This window comes from Psittacula echo, assembly GCF_963264785.1.
Source record: "Psittacula echo genome assembly, chromosome: 4".
In the NCBI taxonomy this organism is placed as follows: Eukaryota; Metazoa; Chordata; class Aves; order Psittaciformes; family Psittacidae; genus Psittacula; species Psittacula echo.
This window is the reverse complement of record NC_137738.1, coordinates 90,020,968-90,031,927: the sequence shown is the minus strand read 5'-3', so window position 1 is coordinate 90,031,927 and position 10,960 is coordinate 90,020,968.

Below are 10,960 nucleotides of genomic sequence, written 5' to 3'. Positions count from 1 at the left end.
CACGTCATGCCCAGGATGTAGAACTGAGAGTTCCTGGAAGGGCTGGATTGCTGCAGGGTGGGGGTGAGGTACCGATCGGTAAGCGGTTGTATTCTCTTCCTTGTTATTTCCTTTGTCATTATTATTATTGGTGGTAGTAGTAGTGATTTGTGTTATACCTTAGTTATTAAACTGTTCTTATCTCAACCCATGGGAGTTGCATTCTTTTGATTCTCCTCCCCGTCCCTCCAGGAGCGGAGGGAAGAAAGGTGGTGGGGGGGGGGGAAGTAGACTGCGTGGTTCTAATTTACAGCCTGGGCTTAAACCACGACAATGTATAACTGCCCTTCAGCAGGGACGGAATAATAAGGAGCTTCAGGGTCAGAATGTCCTGGTGAAGCAGATACCAAAATTTATGGGATGGAGCAAGAAGGCGGCAGACTGCCATCCATGTGCAGGAAAAATCAAGTTTGCCTGTACTACCCAAGGCCCCTGTTTCAACTTCATTACCTTTTAGTCTAGCAGATGACAATACAGACTATCTTAATAGAGACGCATTTTGTACTCTTACCAACACTCCTGTCAGACTACTAAGTACTAACATAATTTACGAAGTCTCCTCTCACATCTCAGGGTGCAGGTTCTGGAGGGACAACACTCACTCATACGCAGGTGCTTACAGTATTTTTTCTCTTTTCAAGAGTGCTCAGTTCCCACAGCTTTAATTATGATACCACAACTAAGATGACTGCAGCTCATGAATCAACATGTCTGAATCAACTTCAAAATACCTAGCTCAGGCATTGCTAGGAGCACAGAAGCCACAGAAGTACAAACCTTGGCTGCTCAAGTATTTAGGCCACATTAAGTTTTGTCACAATTGCAGGAACATCACTCAAGGCTTCTCAAGAATTCAGGCAAAACCGAATTTTGCCACTCAAGGGAAGAGTAATGGGAATTTGGATGTAAAGCTTCTACTGCCATGGAGAAGCAGCAACCAGGTCAGCTTCCCAGAGCTTTGACAGACAAAACCAGCAAGAAAACATTTGCTGGATTGCTGTCCTCTTCTGTCCTGGGCTACTGCCTCTTTTGGCTATGCAGAGAGACAGCCCGAACTACTAGAAACCAGGTCAGGCCACTGACCACTTCACAGCTATTTCCTAAGGTTATGCAAACTATTTGACCACAGTCTTGAAGTATCAGATCTCTGTGATAGCACTCTTCTCCAAATATCCTCATATGAATACCAAACAAATTACTTCACATGCATTGAGCTTGAATCTGGCCACACCTCCCCACATGCAGATTCCTAACTCCAGGGTACAAGGTACTGCATCTTGGTGTTCTTTGTGGCCTAGAGGAGCCCACAGTATCCACAGTGAATGGTCCTGCCTCTTTTTGCCAAATCCATGATCCACAACAGTCAGCAAGCAGAAGAAAGAGCAACAAAAATTAGCCAAGAGGAATGGCTGAGGAAAAGGGTATTTCTACAGATCTTCCTTTCAAAGGCTTCTATGGCCAGTCTTAGCACTTAAATAGTGCTGGCAGACTGGAAAGTGAGGAGATCCATGGCAACAAAAGACTTCACAATCCCAAGCTGAGGACCAATGCTCCCTATGTTGGAAAGCAGTGTGTGTGGTTACGTCAGCCAGACAGGAGAAACTTGTGCCTGGTAGTCTCTTCCTGACACCTGAATGTAGGTTTTTAACCCTCAATAGTGGAAAACTTTGAAGGACAGGGAGTGGGACAACCATCCTGGATGGCAGTCACACTGATGTTCTGTGGGCTGAGCCAAGAGAGGACCTGCCTTAGCCTGCAGCTCCCACACCACAGCCCAGGAGATCACCTGGCCACCAGCCAGCAGGACATCCTAGGCACGGTATCCCACTATTTCTTTGTAGCAGAGATACTTCAGGATCCAGAAGATCAGACAAAGAGTCTTTCAAGCAAAGCGCTTCAGATACACAGCTGAAAGCCTAGAGTTTCAGCACGAGCACCCAGCAGGCTGGTGATAAGGATTCTTGACAGACAAGTCAAAGGAGACAGAAGAAGGAACTGAAATTAGGAGGGATGCTCCAGACTGCATTAGTGAATAAAAAGGCAGCAACACCTCCTCTGGTTGCATTTTATGAGGTTTTAGATGTATCCAGACTACAGCTGAAACATCAAAGCCTCCAGGTACATTAAATATTAATCTGCCTTTGCAAACTCCTATACAGCTCAGAGATGATACAGGCATGAAGCAGCAGAGAACAGTCAGGACTGCTTGGTGGCTCTGCTCAGCAGCCAGTTATGACAGATTTTCTGGGGAAAACAAAACCTCCAATGAGGCTTCATCACATTCCCCACCACCTGCTGATGCTGCAGGGCTTAAGAGCCTCAGAGACACAGGGGATACAACCTCACCCTATCTCATGATCACTTGACTTGCAGAGAAAATGGACTTGTTCTATAAAACAGAGCTTCTTAATGTCAGTCATGTCACAACATCCAGACTTTCATGAATACTTGGGAAATTATGTTGCTCTGAGAAGAGCCACTAACAGGAAACCTCTGGAGGCTGCAGATCAAATACTTTATAGAGTCTGCAGCTGCAGTAAAGAGAGTAGAAATCAAACCAAAATCACTTCGGATATCACCTTCTCTGCCTTTTCCTGCTTTAAAAAGAAACCTTCTCTTCTGCAAAATTACCTTATATGATTGAAATAAGAGTTTGATCTCCAGGTATGTGCTACAGCAGCACCTTTCATTTTAAAATCCTGGAAAATTCCTTGCCTTTCTGACTTACCTTCAGGTCCTTTCAGCCCCAGATTCAGAAAGGCATTTAGAAAACTAAATCCTCAGAAAAAGGTGCCAGCCTGCTTTTTCAAACACAATTTTAGCTCTGGTATTTGGACTATCTTCAGCATTGATAAAATCAGTGCCAGAGAGAAACCTAGAGATGTTCAGCATTTGCACAAATATGAATATTTTCTCTGTCTACACAGGAGTCAGGAGTCAAATTTTCAGCACTAACAACGGTGGCCATTAAATCAGCGTAAGCTGAAAGCTTTGAAAAAAAAAAAGTAGAGGAAGAGGAAAAGGAAACAATTACATGGCCTTTCCTTAAAAAGATCTGCCTCAGTTGCCAAGACAGAAGAGGTTTATTAAGCCAGGCTTGAAATAAGTCCTGGAGAGGTCATCAGAGAATCCCCAAAGCACCATAGGCTCACTTAGAACTGCTGCAGGATGGGCCAGGCAGCTGGCACCCAGCACTCCTTGAGCTCCCCAGCTTTCCACCACGAGCTGTGAATGGAAAGGCTGGAGATCACTTCAGCCAGCAAATGCCTCATGCTGGAAGACCCTGTTCCAGAAAGGCTGGGGGCTTATTGCACACTGTTATTTTGGACCTAGAAGCAACAACACAGATCATCTGCCCAGTTGAATCCAAATGGCTGAGAAATCCAGAAGGAAAATGCTGCTCACTGGCATTAATGCTGAGCGAGCCAAAAGCTATAGAGTGGCTGTTATCCTCTGTATAATCCTAAGGGGCTCCTCTTGGATCTGGTTTTATTTCACTATTACTGAACTGTTTTCACTCACGATTTTTTTAAGCTATACTTCATTCTCAGGGATCTGAGCTGAATTATGTATATTCTGAGTTGAGAACATTCCTGGTACAGGCAGGCACAAAAATCTGCAGAGCCACAGCCATTTGGTGGGTGATTTTCCCAAGCGGGTTTGAGTCAGCACTACAGATGAATCAACAGCTTTCAACAGTTTTCACTCTCCTGATTTTTTCCAGCCCTCGTCTTTTGCATCCCCACACCTCCCAGAACTATCTGGCAGCCTGTGTATCCTCAAACGCCCCGGCACGCCCAGAGCCTCATCCTAACAGATGCAACACATGCCCACACAATCATGCCAGTGAAATGCCAGGCTGTGACACAGACCTCACGCTATTTCAAACATTTTGAAGAGATAAAAGCCCCCTCAAAACCCCCAAAATTAAGTCCCATGGGTACAAGGGTAACACCACCAGGGCTCAGCACAGATCAGGGATATGTTTCTAGGGAAAGCAGGGAGACACAGAAGGGACAAGCCTCCAGCCTGTGCATGCAAGTTGCCTCTCACCACTTGGCCTGACGGCTGCGGATCATTCACTGGAGAAGATGTCTTTCACACTGGAGATGAAACCTGTGTCACTGACCTCTTCTTTCCCCATTACAGCCTTGCTGATAATCCTAACCTACAGATGTTTTGTGTAGCTATACTTTTACTTTATCTCATTTGTCCTCCAAGGTCCTTTGTGCATTACCTTGGGTAATCAGGAGTTCACTATTTAGCTGGAATACAAAAAAGGAGAAACGACAAAGCTGCTTAAACTATCGGTGATTATTTTCATAACATTGCAATGCTCTGAAGTTAAATTCTATGTGTTGATTTAAAGGTTAAAGCAATGGGACTGAAAGATTAAAAAAAAAAAAAAATATATATATATATATATATATAAAATACCTAAACGTTAATACCATAGAATTGCAAAAACAAGGATTGTAACTGCCATGGCTATGAAGTCTCTGTGAAATCTATGGAGCACGAAGTAGCATAAAGCAGAGACATAACCCATTTCAGATCCTGATGATGCTGAAGAAAAGTAAGGTTTGCTGCAGAGGACAAAAGAGTGAGTGTAAGCTGATGGGAAGCTAACATTAGCTGAAAACCTAACTGATAGGAAGTCATTGGTTACCCCCCAAAGTATACTTAATTCTGGCTCAGAGCTATTTCCTCAGACAATGTTTGTGAAGTGCAAGGGGCTATTAGTTCTGAGTATACAACGTAGGTGCCCTTGTCATACGTAGGAATAGTAGCTCCACTCTTCACCTAGAAGAATGTTTTTTTAAATTGAGACAAATTTCTTCCTGATGTATTTCTGTTGAAGTCAATGAGTTTATGACAGAATTAACTTACTGTCATCTGTGCTGAAAACATAAAATCAGGGCTTCAGCAAGGGTGAGATGAAAATAGTTCCAGAAGGGGACAAGTATGTTTTCAAAACCTGGAACTAGAGGGCGGTGGGACCTGAGTGTCAAATCTCTCACGATAGCTCTGTATGTTTAGGTAAAGAATAACACTCAAGTAGAATTTTAGATTTGTATAAAATGTCAGTCAGAGATAACTGGAAATGCTAAACGAAATTTCTCCTGCTATGTTTTAACCAAAGCCCTTATTTTAGAATACAAGATCTCTGCCATAGCCTCATTTTCAGCTATATTTACAGAAACAGTTCATGATTTTGGGTATGGTCCTTAATATAGATCAGATCCATATTCAGTGTTCTTAACCACACCAAAATTAAAAAAAAATACAGGGGTCAGTTCTAAAACCTGTGTCTAAATTGTCTCAGTTCAGCCCCACTCCTACAAAGCACCACATACGATCCTGACTCTAACTCCACACACCTATACGTAAGAACTAAAACACAAAGGATTCAGCAAGAACCAGTGAATGAGGTGGAGAATGCTGCAGGATACATTTCTTTACGTAAATAAATGTTATTTACATATGCATTTGTCATTTTATTTTTGAAGCTTTAAGGCATCGCTTTTCAGCCCTCTACATCCACAGACTTAGGAATGGCTGCAGAAGTTAACAGAGTTGTGCAATGTTTAAGTGCTTAATGCTCATTCAACCAACTTTTGCTTTCCAACGTGCTCACCCTCCACGTACCTAGACGTTTTTCAGGTGGGCCTGACAGTTATCTTCTTGAGGGCACTGGATAGGCTCAATAGGCAAATGTAACCTGTGGAGGGTGGTCCTAGTCCTGCAGCTACTTTGTTGGAGGTGCAAAGAGACAGAAAGGTCAAGGAAGGCACCATCCAAGCATCCCAGATATGTCAGCAGCAGTGTATGCCTTTGCACAACAGAAATAGCACTCAAGTATTGATCCAAAAGGTGAGAAGTACCAGCTACGGAACATACTTAACTTAAAAGAATTTGAACCCCAAAGCTCCAGTTCCCCCTGACAGTAACTTCTCCTATTGGATGGACGCAGAATGTAGAATTAGACTACACTCAGGCGTGCCACATTAAAGGATGGAAGGCAAGCAGGGAAGAGGTCTGGTGAAGAAGCCAGCTCAAGCCTAGTGGTAGGACATTAGACTAAAAAGGGGCAAAATGAGTTTTCTTCCTTCCCTGCTTTCTTATTTAATGGACCAGAACTGCCTTATGTATAAACACATGGACAGGTCAGGAATTCCCAGACAGAAGACAAAAAGTTAAGCAAAGCTATTTATGAGGCTAGAGGAAAGCAAGAGAAAAGACATAGGATGTAGAATGCCACTAGGACAAACACAAAGCAAAAGTGAAAAAGCAGAGGCCTGACCAGGGAAGAGTGGCAAATGGCAGATGGAAAGATGGCACCATCCCAGAGTGCAAGTGGATATGAGACAGGCTTACTTTTGGTTGTGCCAGTATCCTAGTCCTCATTAAGGAGAACAAACAAACAGAACAGAAACAGCTTTTGCCCCCATTTTCTCTCACGAGATACATGACAGCTACATTTAAAGGAGGTTTTAAGAATAAAGGGAAGCCACTTGACTGCTGCCCAGTCCTACCCAGTGCTGCAAGTATGACACCTCAAAAAGTGAGCCACAAGACAGAACACAGCTAGCATTAGAAGATGCCTGTTTATCGGGACAATTTTGCATAGATCCAGATCTCAAGCTAGTAGAAATTATAAGCAAACCTTTGGGTGGGATTTAACCATTCTGTCTGTGGTGCTCAGCCTGAGAAAGTCACCCTGAGAGTCCTGTATAATTAAGTCAGAGACAGACACTTTGACATGGGTGTTCATTTCATCCTAAAACAGAGTCACCTGCAGGTACCTATTAATTGTCCAACATGACTAGCTCAGCCTTGTAGATACATAAAATTAGGTGAGGGGAGTCCCACCATTCCTAATTAGCTAAACCAATCTATGGGAGGGCTAACAGCAGCCTAGCTCCCCCGCTGCAGTCACACGTTGCCCTCTCCCTCTCTGTACTGTCACCATCTGATCCCATTGTGAGCTAGCACAGGCTGCTACGCCAGCAGAAAGCTATTCTTTTCGTAATGCGTTTCAGTTGATTTAGTTCCTTGGTTCCTGGTGAGGGAAACATGACCATCATTCCTGTGACAAATGTTGCCAGTCAGGGAAAGAAATGCCCTTCCCAGCAGCCAAGATGGCCTTCAGCGCGTTACAAAACAGTGCCTGCACATCCCAGCAGCATACAGAAAACAGAAAGATGCATAAGTAAAAGAATTAAAGGGACTAAATACACCAGGGAAGAAAGGGGGAGGGGGGAAAGGCACATAATTACAGTGGGAACATTTTAAAAGGAGGAAAGATATGGCAAAACACCAGGCTGCAATGGAAAATAATATCCAGCAAAAGATACAGACCACTGGAGACAGAACAACATGAGGCATGCAAGCCACCAAGAGTCATGGACATGATCCAACAGTGTTATCCTCAAATGACAAGGTCATACTTCTCAGAATGATATACTCAATATAACAAAACACCGTGGTACAAAAGCATGCATGATCAAAATTTTGCATTTGAACTGCAGCAGTGTCAATGCAATTTCAACAAAAGGTTATTTTTATTCTCAGGCTGAGTATCTGCAGAGACCAAATAACATTCTACATGTGATTCTATACTGAAACTTTCATATCAGCTCACAGCAACCTGGGAAAAGGAGGAAAAGAAGTTACATTGGTGACACAAAGACCAACAATACTTTCAGTAAAATGGCCAAGCCTCACTCTAAGAGAAAAAGTAAGAGCATCAGAAGAAAGCCTCACAGGAAATACAACCATATATCTTCACTGGACAAGTGAAAGGTGAGCTTGATAGCAACAGAACTATACAATGTCCTTTCAGAGCCCTGAAACATCTTTCTAAGCACAGATAAGGGAAAGAAGACAAAAGGAATGGTAACCTACCAAAGTGACTCCCCAGATTAAGAGAAATCATACAGCTGGTACATAGAAATAGCTGTAGAAGCAAAACAGTGAAAGAAAACAGGTTTCTATGGGTCTAATAGGACTCAGTAGAAGCACATGCAAAGATGTATATTCCTGCAGATGACTAGACATAAAGTTAGTTCTCAGAAATTGGAGTATTCTTACACTAGTATGCTACAGCAGACTTTCACTGATCAGTCTATGTCACTGGCAACAGTCACGATTCTATTTTTAAGGTACACCAAATGGAAACCAGGCTGAAGGAACATCTTTCAGGAGCAAAACATTCCCCAGAGCAGCTCTTACATATACCACAACACATGCATTTGAAATCCTTTGCCATGTACAATGCATGGTGTACAAATATTTTTTAAAACTGAGAAAGAGTACAAGTGGCTACATGCAGGTTTGAGATGTTTCTGACAATCTCATCTCACTTTGGAAAAGAAATGCAAATTCTGAAAGAACGTGTAGAATACAACCTGCAAACAAGGATGTTTCTCTGAATTTGTATAAACTAAAGGCATTACTTCCCTTATCTGTATACCATTCTGCTATCAAAAGATTGAGGATGACAAATCCCTTTGGAAATTTTTAATTCAAGTCCTTCCATCTAAACAGCTGCCCTGAGCATAGCAGTTACTCTGGAAGACAAACATCTTACTAACGAATACCCTGATCCTGCTTCTTTCCCTTAGTTTTTGTTGCTGAGCAAACATCACATGGTATGGAATATCTCTTTGGCCAGTATGGGTCAGCTGTCCCGGCTGTGTTCCCTCTCAAGATGCCCACTCCCAGCCTACTGGTGAGGGGGGATGTTGGAGAAACAGCCTTGATGTTGTGTGAGCACTACACAGCTGTAGCCAAAACACTCAGGTGTTACCAACACCTTTCTAGAAACCAATACAAAGCACTGCACTATTAGTGTTGCTATACGGGAAAACTAAGTCCATCTCAGCCAGACCCAATACATCAGAATCATTTACAAAGCACCTGACAGATCGCAGCATCAAGCGTCAACAGATCCCAGCATCAAGTGTCAACAGATCGTTCTACATGAAAGGACACACACCTTGTTGCAGCTGACACAACAACTTCCCTCAGCATATCAAGTTGGTGTTGTTTACACAAGCTTGGTACGTACCATCCAGAAACTAAACTTAGGATCTGCAAGACCTACAATGCCCAAGCTGGTCTCTTTTCAGATGAGAGGGTCTCAATTTGACAGTAAAACTGCCCCAGCATCTATGGAGAGCAAGCACTCTTTTTCAACAGCATACTAAGTTCCCATTATACCTATCGCACTGTGGAAGCAGATGCAGCAGTGAGCACAGTCTGCATAAAAATCAGTGGCCATTTAGAGCACTTCTGGAACATCACCTATTTACTATCTCCACAAAACTTAAGAAGATAATACAGCTGCGTCCATATACAACACATAGCCATTTTGAGCTTAAATAATTCTGAAGGCATGATACTCAACACATGAAGATATTTGGAAACTGGTAGAAATTCTCACATTCTACCCAAGAACAACATCTCAAGGACTTCTTTAGAAAAATCAGCTTCCTCCTCACTATTTCCTCAACAAAACAAGCAAAGATTATCCATGAATGCTCTGTGAAGCAATACTCCTAGGACTGCCCTTGGAAAGTCAAAAGAAAAATGGTACCGAAAAATCTGCAATTTTCCCTTGAAGATTTAAGATTATGTTCAGAATTATTTAAATGTAGCAGACGTAAAGAAATAGCTATGTATGTTGTCTACGGATTTTAAACTAATTTTGAAGTATCTAAGTTACTGTTATATATTCATGTATTCATGAGGGGTTTACATAACATTCATTAAAAAAAGGAAAGCAGAGAGTGACTACAGAGTTTTTGGCACTTCACAATTACATGAAAGGCAGTTCTGTCATGAAGGTACTAAATAGCAAAGGAAGAAAACCTCCAATCACAAGTTTTTTCAGCTGCAGCTCATAACATGGCTCTCATAACGTCACCTCATCTATGCATTGGCTTTAAACTGCAAGTTCATTGCACGACTAGAGAGAAACACTGCAAACACATCTGTTGGTGCAGTTGACACCCTGGAATCTCCTCAGCACACGTAAGCAGCGCCTCTCTTGCTCTGCCACGTTTTCAGTATCTGTTTCCTTAACATTTCTTGCACTCCACTAACCACTCAACCATCAGAGACCTGTTTTCTCATTACACCATTCTGATGGGAGAGCTCACTGAGAGACGCTTTCCTTTTCCTATGTAATAAGACTTTTTTGCTGTTTCCTGTGCTAGCCTTTCATTACATTCTTGTCTGATGTTTATATTTTGATTGACCACAATTACTGTGCCATCTAACCTTGCCAGCAACTTCTCATACTGTTACTTTTAAAGCTCTTTAATTTCCCCAAATTAGATGATCTCTTATGAATCCTTCTCTGATGATAATAAAATTCTACTTATATTAAATAATATCCTCACAAAGACTTCCATGCTTTCTTGTCTCTCCTTAACTCCAATATAATCAACAGCCTTTGGTGTATAAGAATCACTTAAAGAAGCGCTTGTGAAGTCTTTTTAAATGGATACAAATTATTTTGGTGCCTTCTTCAATGAAGATGAATGATTCTTGAACCCTTCAGCCACTGTGCAGTGCATTTGTTAACCAGCCAAACCACTTCATGTATGCTTCATTGTCCAGCCCTCACAGCACAGAAACCATGCAGCCCAGCTGGATATCAAATCAACCCATGATCTGTGGTCTCCTGGAGGCCCACACACTCTAAGGAGTCCACTAAAGATGAATAAATGCATGCCTATAATCAGAAAGGTTCAATACCTGCTGAAATCATCAGCACCATCACAGGCAAATCTGAAGGGTTCCACAACTAAGCCTGAAAATCACTCAAATTAAACTGAAAATCTTAAGAGTGCTATCCAGAGGATTTCTTGTTACTATTTATGCTTATTCCACAGTTAACTAATCATACTAA